Source organism: Cyprinus carpio, chromosome A12 (genome assembly GCF_018340385.1).
Source record: "Cyprinus carpio isolate SPL01 chromosome A12, ASM1834038v1, whole genome shotgun sequence".
Lineage (NCBI taxonomy): Eukaryota > Metazoa > Chordata > Actinopteri > Cypriniformes > Cyprinidae > Cyprinus > Cyprinus carpio.
The window spans coordinates 17,893,912-17,908,083 of NC_056583.1; the positions used below are offsets into that span (position 1 = coordinate 17,893,912).

At 37.2% G+C, this 14,172-nt stretch overlaps 1 pseudogene; it reads right to left on the reverse strand.

The window, feature by feature from the left end:
* Positions 1 to 1,438: 1,438 nt before the first annotated feature.
* On the reverse strand, positions 1,439 to 10,496 carry LOC109084716 (annotated as a pseudogene).
* Positions 10,497 to 14,172: the final 3,676 nt, after the last annotated feature.

Here is a 14,172-nt window from a genome sequence, read left to right on the forward strand (position 1 = left end):
TCACATTTGTCAGGAGCTTCAAATATTGGAAACAAACAAAACAGCGGTATCATAAGTAGAATTGGATGATCTTAGAAGCACTTAGCCGCGACCCTTCAAATAAAGCAGAAGTCAATGAGATACGTTTCCTGAGAGTTCACCAACAACCTTACTGGTATTGAATAGAGCTTATAATTATACTAAGATGAACCACTATGCAAATGTAAATTGGTTGATTCTATATGATGTTATAAAGGTTATTTACACTCAGACTGATCTGTAACAGGGAAAGCTCAAGTCTAGCTAGTAGAAAATTGTCACAGTTTTGCAATATATTGTAAGAATATTTTATTTGAAGTCTATAGAATGTATCTAGTCTATATACTTATGAGCTGTGTGATTTTTGTTTCCAGAGTAAGACATCATAAAACAACAGACATTATTATTGCATAACATTCTTTTCCATTTCAAGAACTCTGTGGATAACATGCTATGATACAAATATAAATGATGTGTGGACTTTTAAAGTGAAATAAGCCGTGTGTCCAAGTGTGGATATTTGCCATTTGCATAAAATATAATGAATATACCCTTTCAAATGGAGCATGAAAACTACCCTATTGCAACCTTAGCGAGGCTGAGGAACCGCATGAATCCTCAACCTGTGTATTTTAAAATCATGTTTTCTTTTAGAGGTAGTAAAAATGGTTTTATTCTGGAATGAATGCTGTGAGTAAAGGAAAATGCATGGGATGGGATTCCTCGCTGATGCACGAACAAGGAGGCTGGTAAACAAACAAGCTGGCGCTGTTTTGTTCAGAGACTCGCAATACTACGAGGAAGTCTACCAGAAGAATCCTCTGCTGTGCTGTCAACATCAAAGATGACAGGAAGGTAGTGTTTCAGGTAGCAGTGATTGCTTACGTTTTATTCTACGGCTCACAAAATACTTTGACCGCCCGTATAAAAATGGCTCTTTAGAAAGAAATCAAAACCATAAACATTGGTGTAAAATGTCAAATAATTTTTTTTTTTTTTTTGCATATCACAATATTCACTTTGACTTGAGCACATCCCACTTCTATAATTATGTTTGCTAATTACATAATACAATGAAGCTGCAGATTTTACTATCATTTTACAAGCCAATACATATATTTTTATCCCTGTAGTGCAAATTGTGAGTGTATTCCATTAGTCTACTCTTCATACCAGTAAGGTTTAATTTAATACCATCATCCCTCATTCCACTACTATATTTATACGTTTAAATATTTATATATGTGTGTGTTTAATAATAATGTCATACATATATGAATATACTGTCTCAATATAGATTTCTACTACTCTTACCAAATGCACACCCATCCAAAACAAATGAAACAGCGCAAGAAACACACAAGGTACTGAAATCTTACCCCAAGTTTTTTATTTTTTGAGGCTAATGTATTATGAGGTATTTTTTGCTTCCCTCACCAAAAGGGGAAATAAAGACAGAAAAAAAAGTGAAGAAAACTTCAAGTACAATGAACACTGAGGAGAAAAAGTCCATCGGGCAAATAGCTTCAACGAAAAGTCAGGACAAAAAAAAAAAAAAAAAAAACACTATCCCCATTTCAAACCAAATCCCCTCTTATACACATCCTTCTCTCACGGATCAATGACTGAGAAGTCCGTTCTTCAAGCTTTTCAAACCTGTAAAGGAACAAAAATACGAAAAGAGAGAGACCTGGTGTGAGGGGAAGTCACTGTGTCTTCTTCCAGGCCTCGTGTGCATCGCTCTGAGAGGGATTTTTCCAGTGCTGTTGGCAGTGAGGTGAGGCTCTGTGATGGCTGATGCTGCTCAGGGCTCCTGTCTGATGTAGTAACTGCCTGAGCCGTTGCTTTCCTCCTGGTCTGAGATGCCCTGCGAGAAGGTGAACTCGTCCATCTCAGGAGTCTCTTCTTTCAACTGCAGCGAGACCTCTGGAAAACAAAAACGAGAGACAAGAATACCAATCCATAAAATGAAACACACTGGTAAAAGAGGACAACTAAATGCAACAGTAACTGGAAAAATTGGCTGTGAGAACACCTAAGGACTAGCATTTTTTACACTCAGATCTACAGAAGTGTGTGCGGAAAGGAGAAGTATCAATCCACTTGAAAAAAAAAAAAAATCTCACAACAAAAGAAACATTTGCAGTAACCAACAGAAACCAACCTTTTCCATTTTTACGTTTTCAAATTTAAGCATACTGTAGAATTCACATAATGAATTCAACCAGGCAGTAAGTAATTAAGTAGGCTCATGAACTTACCTGTAGTATTTAGAAGGACAGTTCACTCAAAAATGAAAATTTTGTCATTTACTTATTTCATCCCATATGGCTTGGAATATAGAAAATGGCCAGAGCGACCTACAGCTGAAGAATGGGTAGCTAGCTATTCTATATATATATATATATGTATGTGTGTGTGTGTGTGTGTGTTATGGAAGGGTTCTTTTTTGTTATGGAAGGATCTTTTTTTTGTTTGTTTGATTTTCTTTCATATAGCAGAATGTTTATTTTTAATTTGAATTTTTACTTTGGACAGAAAACATCAAAAAGAAAACCCATACAATTACGATTTTTATTGAACGGTAAATACCTGCGGTGTTGGAGCACATACCTGTTAAAATACTGTTACCATATTAATAAGAATGTTCTTGTTTTATTGTAGAAATAATGCTTGTTGGTCACTGTACATGTTTTGCTTGTGTAACAAAATATGTGACCCTGGACCACAAAACCAGTCTTAAGTCACTGGGGTATATTTGTAGCAATAGCCAAAAAAACATTGTATGGGTCAAAATTGTAGATTTTTTTCTTTATGCCAAAAATCATTAGGATATTAATTAAAGATCATGTTCCATGAAGATATTTTGTAAATTTCCTACCATAAATATATCAAAACCTCATTTTTGATTAGTAATATGCATTGCTAAGAAACTTCATTTTGGACAACTCAAAAGGCAACTTTCTCAGTAGTTTTAGATTTATTTTTTTGCACCCTCAGATTCCAGATTTTCAAGTTGTTGTATCTCGGCCAAACATCATCCTATGCTTATTTATTCAGCTTTCAGATGATGTATAAATCTCAATTTCGTAAAATTGACACTTATGACTGGTTTTGCGGTCCAGGGTCACATATATAAACACTTAGAATATTGCTCACAAGTCATATGAGATAAAGTTTTTGAATGGTCATTTTAGAGCTTGACAGAACCAGTACCATTATTTGAAGAAAAAATTCTCTTTTTTAAAAATTCTCTTTTTGTGTTCCAAAGAAAGTCATACAGGTTTTAAAGATCATGAGGGCAAGTGACAGAATTGATAGTATTTTTGGTCACCTATTCCTTTAACATCCAAATACTATTAATTCACACCACAGAAAGTGAATAAAAAGGTAAAACTGACCATGCACACAATTCAACAATCTTCTGAGGGCAGTCACACGTAAAACCATCCTTTTTTTATCATGCAACTGTTGTTAATGGGTGTATTCAGCACAAATGACTCAGACACCTGAGGACGTGCAAAACTCTTCAGCTTGGCCGACCTGAAAAGTTCTACAGGAATGAGCTCTGGTGCCATCTCCCTGAGGGATGGAGAATTGAGTTACCTGAGTTGAGAGAGCGATCATGCTCTACACCTGAGGTGGGAGGTCGCCCGGACCCAGAGAAGTGGGACAGGTATGGGGCGGAGTCTGCTCGTCAATCAGCCCCGAGAAGCTCCTCCTCCTCAGAGCGCCCACCCAAACCGATCGTCCTCCTCCCAACTGGAATCTTCCTCTCTAAAGCAACCCAAGCCACCACTGAGGTTACCGAAGTTACTGAGGTTACCCAGGCTATCGAGCTCAGCTCCACAACACTGCTGGGCCGGCATCCTCCGGCTGAGCCCAAATTTCAACTCAGATCTGAACCTTATTTGATTTCTACTGTCAGAAGGGTGATTGTGAAGCCCTGAGGCAGCAAAAAGGCATGGTGGGGAACCCAACATGATAATTGTAAAAATCTTACCCCTACCCAACATTTGCTCTGATTCTGTCACCCTGAGGGAGGGTGCCACTCTTGTCATCCGAGTACGAGGATGATGGTTACAGTTGTCTGTAATTATCCGTGACCCCACTAAATCGTGACAACTGCTACCGACTATCAAGCAGAACCAGACCAGACCCAAAGCTGAGGGAAACCCAGAAGAAATGGATCCTGGGACGACAATTTTGCACCCAAAATCAGTGTTCGTTGAGAGGAGAGAGAAATTATGTACAGACTGAAAAGGGATACTGGACGAACACTTTTTCTTTTGTTCCTTTATACCTGTGCAGTCTGCTTTTTCTGTTTGGAGAACATTTAGTGGTGCTTCTCTTGTGGCTGAAGACGCAAACAGACAAGCTGTTATTCTATGCACAGTACATAAGTCCATGTGACGCATGCTATACCTTTATTGTGCTCTGTTAAAGGAACTTGATTGATTAATCTGTCAAAACGTTACGAGAAAATGATGGCCTAAGTTTACATATCAGTGTTTACTCAGTATTCAGTAACTCTGACATGTCTGTTTAATCGATAGAAGGTACATTTAGCACTATAGATTTCACATAACTGCTTGAAATCTAAGGGGCTCATGGCAGAGAGTAGAAAACAGTTTTGGAAAAAAAATAAAGTTTAGAAGACTAATGTGAGAACAACCAGTCTTGCTATGAAACAAGTTTGAAGCTTCTAGAATCAGAATCTTCTGGGCTGTTTCACTCACTCTGCGTGGCAGGCGGCTGCAGCTGATAGCCAGTCAGTTGGCACCAGCCTACGGGGTACAGTCTGCAGACTCACAGTCCACCCACTGATCATACTCATCCTCCCCAGCCATCGAAAATGAATGCGCAGGGAGTCCTGTGGACGATCCTGGTCACTGTGGCAACACACACCAGACGTGGCTCCCATCGGGTCCACATGCCTCCAGCTTCATACCTACACACGGAAGCCGTGATTCGGTACTTCCTGAATAGCAAGAAGAAGGCATACATCCAGTGTGTAAAGTGAAGACAAAACACAATGATATTATTTCTTAACATAAATTTAAAAAACGTACTTTGTTAGAGCTTCACAGGGGCTGCAATTGAACCCTTTCTCTGAGGTAGTCAAACCATTTGAAAGGGAGTTTGGTTGGTACCCTGTGGGAGCAAGTTTCAGATTCATTAACAAAAATGGCAAAATTTCATTCAGTTGATGCAGTTCAGATCAGATCACACTGCAGAAACGAGTATGAAAAGCCCTCTCTTGGGTGTGAGCATCAATGCTGTTGATTTCACAGAAGCCGACTGGGAAGATGGAGGGAGAGGCGGAGTGGTAGCAGAACCAGTCTGACCCCTCAGCAGCCTCAGGAACCATCAAATCCCGGATCATTAGGTACCCGTTCTGCCAACACCTGAGAGAGATAAATCAATTTCAAGTTAAAATACTTCTTCCTGAACCATTTCACTAATACCTGATTTTTGTTTAGCTGTTTTACCCCATGTGTGTATCAAGCAGATGGAGAGAGGTGGGTGGGGAGGGCGGATGGGTAATTAATCTGTATATATTAGCAATTTTCGTTAATCTTTTGAATATAGGTACTTGTTCACACTGTATATGTACAGGTGATGGGGTATTTGTATAGTTATCTAAATGAAAATTGTATGTATAGATGCCCATATAAGATTATTACTTTACAAAAAAAAAAATCTTCCTGTATTTCACAATTTCTAATCTATTTTTTTTTTCTGAATTACAAATCTCTACTTTGTATTTGTAGTACCGTAGTGTTGTGATTTTTTTTTTTTTGCCCAAATCAACATTTAAGTCTAACAGAGAAAAATGACAAAATGGCATTTTACCTTTCTTACAGTAGAACACATATAGCAGAGAGATTTAGAGGGTCTATTGCCTCTAACTTCATTACCATCTTTAAACCAATCTCCACTCTGATCCAACATCCTTACCTGTGGGTTCAAAAGATGACACACATGAATGTGACTGTAAACAAACGTTTTTTTTGTGTGTGTTTATTCAGCTATTACAAATATACCTTAAGAAAACAACTGTGACGGAAGCATCCATCTGACCCTCCCATTTGCTTTGTCACCTCTACAGAGGGCAACATTAGACACACTTAGATCCATGAGCCACAACACCTTCATCAAATGTAATTTTTTTGTTGAACCAATTTTGAAAAGGTCAATCAGACTCCCACACTGACCAGATCTTTTGAAACGGTGTCCAATGCTACGTGACCAGCCAATGGAGTGGATGAGAGGGCTGTACATGTGACACCAGAAGTCATCGGTGCCGTCCTGGCTCTCCGGTCATACACCAGGCGCAAACGCCCGCCGATCACCTGCTCTCCACCAGGAGCCAACGCGGGTTCGACACAGGTGGGTCTTATCCACAACTTCCACACGCATCAGTTTCTTAAACGGGTACTGCATGTTTTCCTGAACCTTTTTTTTAGTTAAACAATTTAAACAAATAGTTCTGCTCACAAATAGAGATTACTGTCAAAGGTTGGGGTTTTGTAACATTTTTAATGTTTTTTGACAGAAGCTTCTTATACTCACCAAGGCTGCATTTTATTGATCAAAACTTATATGAAAAACAGTAATATTGTGGAATATTGTTTAATTTAAATCATTAGATTTTAATAAAATAAATTTATTCCTGTGAAGGCATTCTGAATCACTAGTCTTCAGTGTCACATAATCCTTCAGAAATCATTCCAATATGCCAATTTGGTGCTCAAGAAACTTTTATTATTATCATCATCATCATCATATATTTTGGACACTTTTTTTTGTAGAAGTTTAATATTTTGTAGAAACGGATATATTTTTAAAAATTCAATTAAAAAAAAACAGCATTTATTTAAAAATAAAAACCTTTTGTAAAATTATAAAATGTGGTTAATGGTAAATATTGGTCAATTTAATGTGTCCCTGCTTAACCAAGGAGAATTAATTTCTTTTGAACAAAGAATTGAAATCGATATTAATTACATAATTCATTATATTTTATATACAAATAAAAGTAACTGCATGCTACTTTCAAAAAGTCAAACAACAGAGAAAAAAAACCGAAAGACGAAGAAAAACAAAAACCACACAAAATTTAAAGAACTTAACAAAACGTTCACTTACATTTTTTTTATTGCACTTTATCACAGTGACAGGCATGACATGCAGTAAACAGGTCAATGAAGTCTGCTTCCTGTGTTATAATACAGGCAGTCTGACACCTGCACCACAACAACCTGTGATCTTCATATCAGGAAATCTTGCTCTAAAACTGGTTTTTCTAGAGCATCTCTCTAGTGCAAACCGTTTCATGATCACTGCTGGGATAGTGTCTTACCTTTGTGGCGAAATCTGGTGAGGTGTTTTGGCTACCAGTGAGTAGTTTCACAAGAAATGCTTTCCAGTTAGAATACTTATGGATGGATGGCTATGAAAAACAAATTATCTATGTAATAAAAAAATTATTTATAAAAAAAATTTATAATTTATATTTACTGTTCCATTCAGCAAAGGCAACTTCACACATACTTGGAACAGTAAAGAAACCAGCAACTTCCATTTGATTGGCTTAAATGTTTCACATGACATTTCGGAGGCACCAGTGGCTTTCCACTAGAAGCACACCATCCAACAGAGGGTGGATTTTCTGGGATACACAGATTTTACCCAGAAGTCTTTGCTTGAGTCGTTATCAAAACCCTCATAGCGCAGAAGAGCTTTAAACCTGAGAAATGATGAAAATAAATAAAATAGTCATACATTTTGGCAGTTGTAAATATTGAAAGATTCACCTTAACAGAAAAACCTTTAGGCAGTCATTAAACTACAACCATACCTGCCAGTTTGACAATCCCTGCTACCCAGTAAACTTTTGTGGAGAGGTTTTGTGTCAGAAATTGAGGACCTCCCCCTCACACCCTCTGCTATGTCACCCAGCACATTACCCATGGGCACCTGGAGAGTGATCAAGTTACAAACCGTATATATATAATATATATATACCATATATATAGATAAAAAAGTCAAAATATTAGATACAAAAAAGTAATGTTCCGTCAACCTCTGCCTGTACTCCATGTTTGAAAAACAGCTCTGACTGGTGCCCCAACAAGATTATTGCTACAAATGGTACTGGCCCCAGTCAAAAGCCTTCAACAGGTACCATAAATGAGCAAAGAACAAATGATGATGCTTCCGTTAAAGTGAGTGACAACAGATTATTAAGCAATTAGGAAATATAATTACATAATGACACTTTAACCTGGATATTTACCTGATTTTTGATTTAGCTTGGTTCTGGCTGATTTGCTTGATACTGTGCATACAGCTGCCAACTTTGCCATTAATGGCGGTTTCTGTCTGTAAGACTTTTTGCCTTTTTCGTAGTGGTTTTACCCTTGATAGGATACATACATTTAACAACAATAAGGTTGTGTTTTGATTAGGAGTGCTTCTTAAGTCCATGAGTATTACCTGAAGTCTTGCCAAGTATACGGCCTTTTTAGAATTGGAGGAATAGCTTCTAGAGCAGGGATACACTGCCGAATCTCTTTGTTTTAGAGTAGAAAGCATCTCGTACACCAACCATACCACACATCTCACAGGTTGCTGCATGAAAAAACACAATCATTAATCATATATTCACACGACTGAATTAGTGATTTACTGAAATTTTGGCAAACATTTTCATGACTGAACCCAGCAATTTTTGGAGGGCTAAAATACTTGGAAAATTACTTGTCTGGAAATAGTGACGTTTAATTTACGCTTTTCCAATTACAGTGTTTTCGGAGTCTATTATTTGTGCAAACAAGGTGGATAAAACTACAACAGTACACATCTGTTTATTGTATCTGTCTTAATGTGGTGTAACAGATTACTGTAGCCACCTCAGGTTCAAGTGGCACGTGAACTGACCAAGTGCATCCTGAATTTCAGCTTCAGCCCAGAATTTTATTTCAGTGCATCATTATATTGAACAAATTATACTAGATGAAATGCAAACCATAATGATACTTTTTTTGGTTAGGTAGGAGATTAGCTGCTCAATAATAACTTTCGTTATTTCCAGAAAAATAAAAACTTTTTATTTGTTGTGTGTACTCAGACTTTTGGACCCCATTATACATGAAAATTACTAACCCTTCCTTCCTGCTTTTCCATCAGGATAGGTGTACACTTGGCCGTTGTTTTTGATGATTGGCAGGCTGGCGGGGGATGCTAGGGACTTCATCCTCACTGTCCTCTGAGCTGGAGCTGCTACTGCTGTCTTCACTGCAGCTGTCCGTCAACCGTCAAACCACAACTCCCAAACGAATCTCTCCTCTTCCGCTCTGAGCGGGAGTGTGACTCAGCCTAGGAATGAAAAATGTGGAGAAATTAAAAAACGAAAGAAGAATCAACGTTAACTTAATGGAAGAGTCAAAGAAAGACAAGGATTAAGACTCACTTATATCCCACTAATACTTCAATAAATGATTACCTCTGACATAATACAGCCTGATTAATATTACAGTCAGTGATAACCATAATCTTTATATTAGTTCATCAATGCTTTAATGAGCCTGGGACATTAGGAAGCAGACTATATCGCATGAATAAAATTGAATGTTCTCATGGTCACAGCAAAAAAAATGCAAATATTCGTGTTTAAAAGGGTCAATATCATCACGCACCCCAAATCCCACAGTACATTTCAACGACAGAGACCGCCAAAGCAAAAGGAATCTCATTTAAATTTCCAATGAACATCTGCTGTGTTTTCAGTTCTACATATTTATATTTTTCAGTATTGAAGCATGAAGACTGGTGGATCACAGCACGGATTTGTCCAAGCCACTCGTACCTGATTTCAGAAGTGAATTTCAGACCCCTTTCTTTCATCTGAAGCATGTCAGTTTCCATTACCCACCTGCCTAAAATAACCATTTTACTAAAAATCTACACCATTTGATATCCCTAGAACGCAACCATTAAAGTAGATTTTTAGGTCCATCACAACATAAACGTACCCTATATGCTGTGCCTGAAAACATAGAGGCTTTCTACCTAGAACGTTTTTTCCAGAAAAACGTGCTTAACGCCGTTATAAAGATCCCTATAAATACTGTCTACAACTATGTTTTGAGAACCGCAAATCGTAAACAACAATTTACACATACATGGGACTGCGGGGTATATTTCACCTACACAAAATCATATACATTATCAGTTTGTATTTGCAATCTGTTTGTAATGGGACAGCTAGTTTGACAATAAGCTGTTACATAACATATAGCGTATTACTGAGTGATTTGAATGAGGTAAAGTTTGTAGTTTGTGTGACGAACAGGATCTGTTTCTGACAACCAAAACAAAGAGGACGGCTAACACCGTTAGCGGCTAACTGCGCTAAATCAGGAAGCGGGCTCAAATAAACTCTTTCTTACCATATCCCTTGGGTTTTCCATTAGCCCTTCATGCAAGTCTGTTAGTTTTATGTTCGTTGTGGTATAGTCCAAAGCCCCCTTTGGGGAAAGGGGCTTGGGTTGAAAATTATTTTACGTCTAAAGGAAAAAAAATAACTCCAGTTTGTGATTATCCAACAACTTGTCCTGGGCTTCAAGTGCGCTGTGCGCGTGGATCAGATATGATTGACGTGGATATTAGCCAATCAGGTTTACCTGGGCTGCACCTTTTACACCAATACAGAGGTATAGGAAATGTTTAGGTGAATTATTACAGATCAACAATAAATACCGATTTTGTGGGGCAATAGCAGTATTTATTGACTATAACTAGTAGAATATAATGTGTCACCACGGTTAAACTTCAAACATGGTACTCGAAAATGACAGGATGAACTGATAGATGGGGTGATAAATGTTTGGGGGGGGCTGTGTGGCCCGCATGTAGCAAATAGGATAGTGCAATAGTTCCAGTGAGGTGTGCTGTTGTCTCCTATTGATTAAAAAAATAACAACAACAAAAAGAATATTCTTTTGTTCCGTTTTTTATACTTTTTCAACCCACCCATGTTGTGTTTATCAAAAAGGATTAAAAATTTCCCATCTACACATTTAGTTACGTTTGAGTCATGTATTTGTGGTATAACACATTTGTGGCCGAAATATGATTTAAATGTAGTAAAGGGGGGAGTTTAATTTACATTTAGCAAAAATTGAAATCACCTATATGTTAATATAATTTTATTGCTATAAAATTGTAAAATCCGATTTGGATTTCGGACCTTAAGGTTGACGAATGAATAACTTTTTATGAAGGTTTAAGCATAATCCTTTTTTGTATATCAATTTATTGAGAAAGGAAAAAAAAGTGCCTCTTAATATTGAACGAAATTCACGTAAATATGGTTATTGTACATTTTTAAGAATAGAGTTACAATCAATAGATTTACAACTTATTTATAGGTAACCATATGAGATGCACAGCCATTTTCACATAACATCTTATATATCTTATAAACAACCCTTTGACTTATTCTATTATTATTAAAAACAGCGTTTCAGGTTCATTTTATCACAGAACAAGATGCCAAAAAACAATTGAAGGGACGGTGTCCACTCCACTGGCTACAAAAAAAAAACGGTCAATATAAATCATAGGGGTATAATATCGGGGCGGGTAGGTCTTTATTTTATTGTACACACACACATATATACTGTAGCATTCAATGTAATAACATTCAATTCACAACAAATAATTTCTGAAAAGAAATGAGAAGAACAGAATACAAAACGTACATAAAAAAAAAAACAACACAAGACCCGACTCAACATAACTCTGTACCATCATATCTCTGATAAACACAAACCCAAAGGCACATTGTGGTTGGCTACAACTGCAACAATACTTGAGGTTCCCAACTAATCCTCAATCATGAGTTCCCTGATTTCTGCTCACTAACTGTCTTTACATCTGTTCTTCAGGAACGATCAAATGCAATGCACAAGTATGACTGCCCTAACCCATTATATATGTAAAATGAGATGCACAACAAATGAGAACAGTAAACCGGTAAAAATAACACCATCAAATGTCTTCCAGATGTCGCCAGAAAAGTATCAGACAAGATACAAACTGTGAATATAATTCCTTAAATGAGAGACTTATGCAGTAAATACAGCGCACGTCTGAGCAGTGTGGCGTCGTCAAGTAAGCGGCTCTTTTCCAGAGACGGGACGTATGTGGTGAGGATGCTAAATGAGGTAACACCATGGTCTGCTGGGGAGGGCGGAGGAGAATACAGTGAGAGTGGACATCATTAAAATTCAATCATTCTGGTCGTTGAATGGAATAAGCTTATAATAACAGGAGCATCCAAACTATAATATTGCAATTGAGATTATACTGAGTGTTAGCTGTACCAGTATCAAGGCATACAATGTCTTTGGGTCTTTTTGTCTGTCGTTAAATTCCTCACGAAAATCAATAGTGGTCATCCACACTTCCAGAACAGAAATCGAGGCCAACTTCTTAAAACAGAAAAGGGACGTTTCCACGGTCCCAAAACTGATATATATACCACATCCTATAAAAGGAACACAAACGAAGAACATTTTACCCCAAATTTAAAGGGTGTGCTAGACGCTTTTCAAGGCATGTTAAGGTGGCCTGACCTGTAAACAGACCCCTTAAAAATAGGCCTTTGCATGAAAAAATTTAAATCAAGGAAACAAATTTAATATAACCTGCTGCCTAATGATAATTTTTGGCTTAAAACTACATCTTTTTTCGTAAATTAAAATAAGGCTAAAATAAAATAAACTACTAGAACCAAATATACAAAATATGTAGAAAAGAATTGCTCTAGGCAAATTGACTAATAGAATACAATTTAAGATGAAAATATTATATAAAACATAATATAAAAAAACCACATTAAATACTAAACAACTCAAATAACTAAAGAATTCAAAACTATATATATAGATATAAAAAATTACAAAGCACAAACAAATCAGCAAACGCCAAAATATAAAAAGTAAGTTAATTTAAAATATTAATATGTTTATATCATAATTAATACAATATTTAATATAAGAGCAACACTGCTAACACTACTAATACATTTTTATGTGTATACCATAATCCATAAGAAAAAATAAATAAAATGATTATAAGCACGTGACTAATTTAAATAGTTAAAAGTTTCCAGAATTTGGGCCATAATGACATTTAAACTTAAATATTAGAGTTAGCGTTTTTTGAACACCCTTCACCTTAAAATGAGCGCCAGGCAGTAAAAAGGTAGCAAATCTCTCCCACTGAGCTTAAACCCACGTGAAGTGTAAGTTGTGGGGACCAAGGTGGAGTGTGACTGGGACCGCTTCGGTGCAAACACACATCACATCACAGAGATCCAATGTCATCCAGGTTGTATGACTCATATGGACTGAACAAATAGAAAAATCTAAAACAGAAACAAACATTAAATCAAACGACCCTCCTTGAATAGCCTGCACCACTGTTGCCTTTTACATCATTTTGAAATCCATGGTATTTAGTTCCTGAAACTTTTGTTCCTCTCTCTTCAGTTGCACTGCATGCTTAATTAGGTAGCATTTTCATGCACACAAGCTTGACTATCTGGCATTTGGTCACAGTTTACTTTTTAGTGGGGTTTTGGTCATCTAATTTGTCTTCTGTAAAAGATTATAATGCTTTACACGCTTCAGACGTGTTTAAATTAGGTCACTCCACAGCTTGATACGGTCACTCAGGGTTGATGACATCATGGATCGGATGGAGTGAATGAGCCCGGGGGATTGATTACTGTTGCTGAGTGGCATTTGCAAGGCACCATTCACACTGCTGGGATGAAGCTTAAACCAGAGGAACCAGTAGGTTATCGTCAACAAGATTCTGTTCATCGGTCGTAAGCTGATGAATGTAGTCGCCGACGTGAGGCATGGATGGGTGCTCTGAGACGCTTCCAGACGCGGCCCTAGAGGAAGTTGAGGTAATACCATAAACTCCGCTGATGACATCCACTGCTGTTGCTGCTCTCGTTATTTTCACAACAAAAAAATATAACTATCCACCAGAACCAAGGATCCCAGACACCTCAGCTCTCGCTAGGATGACAGAGACAGGTCCATCTTATTCTTCTCTGCTGTAACAGTT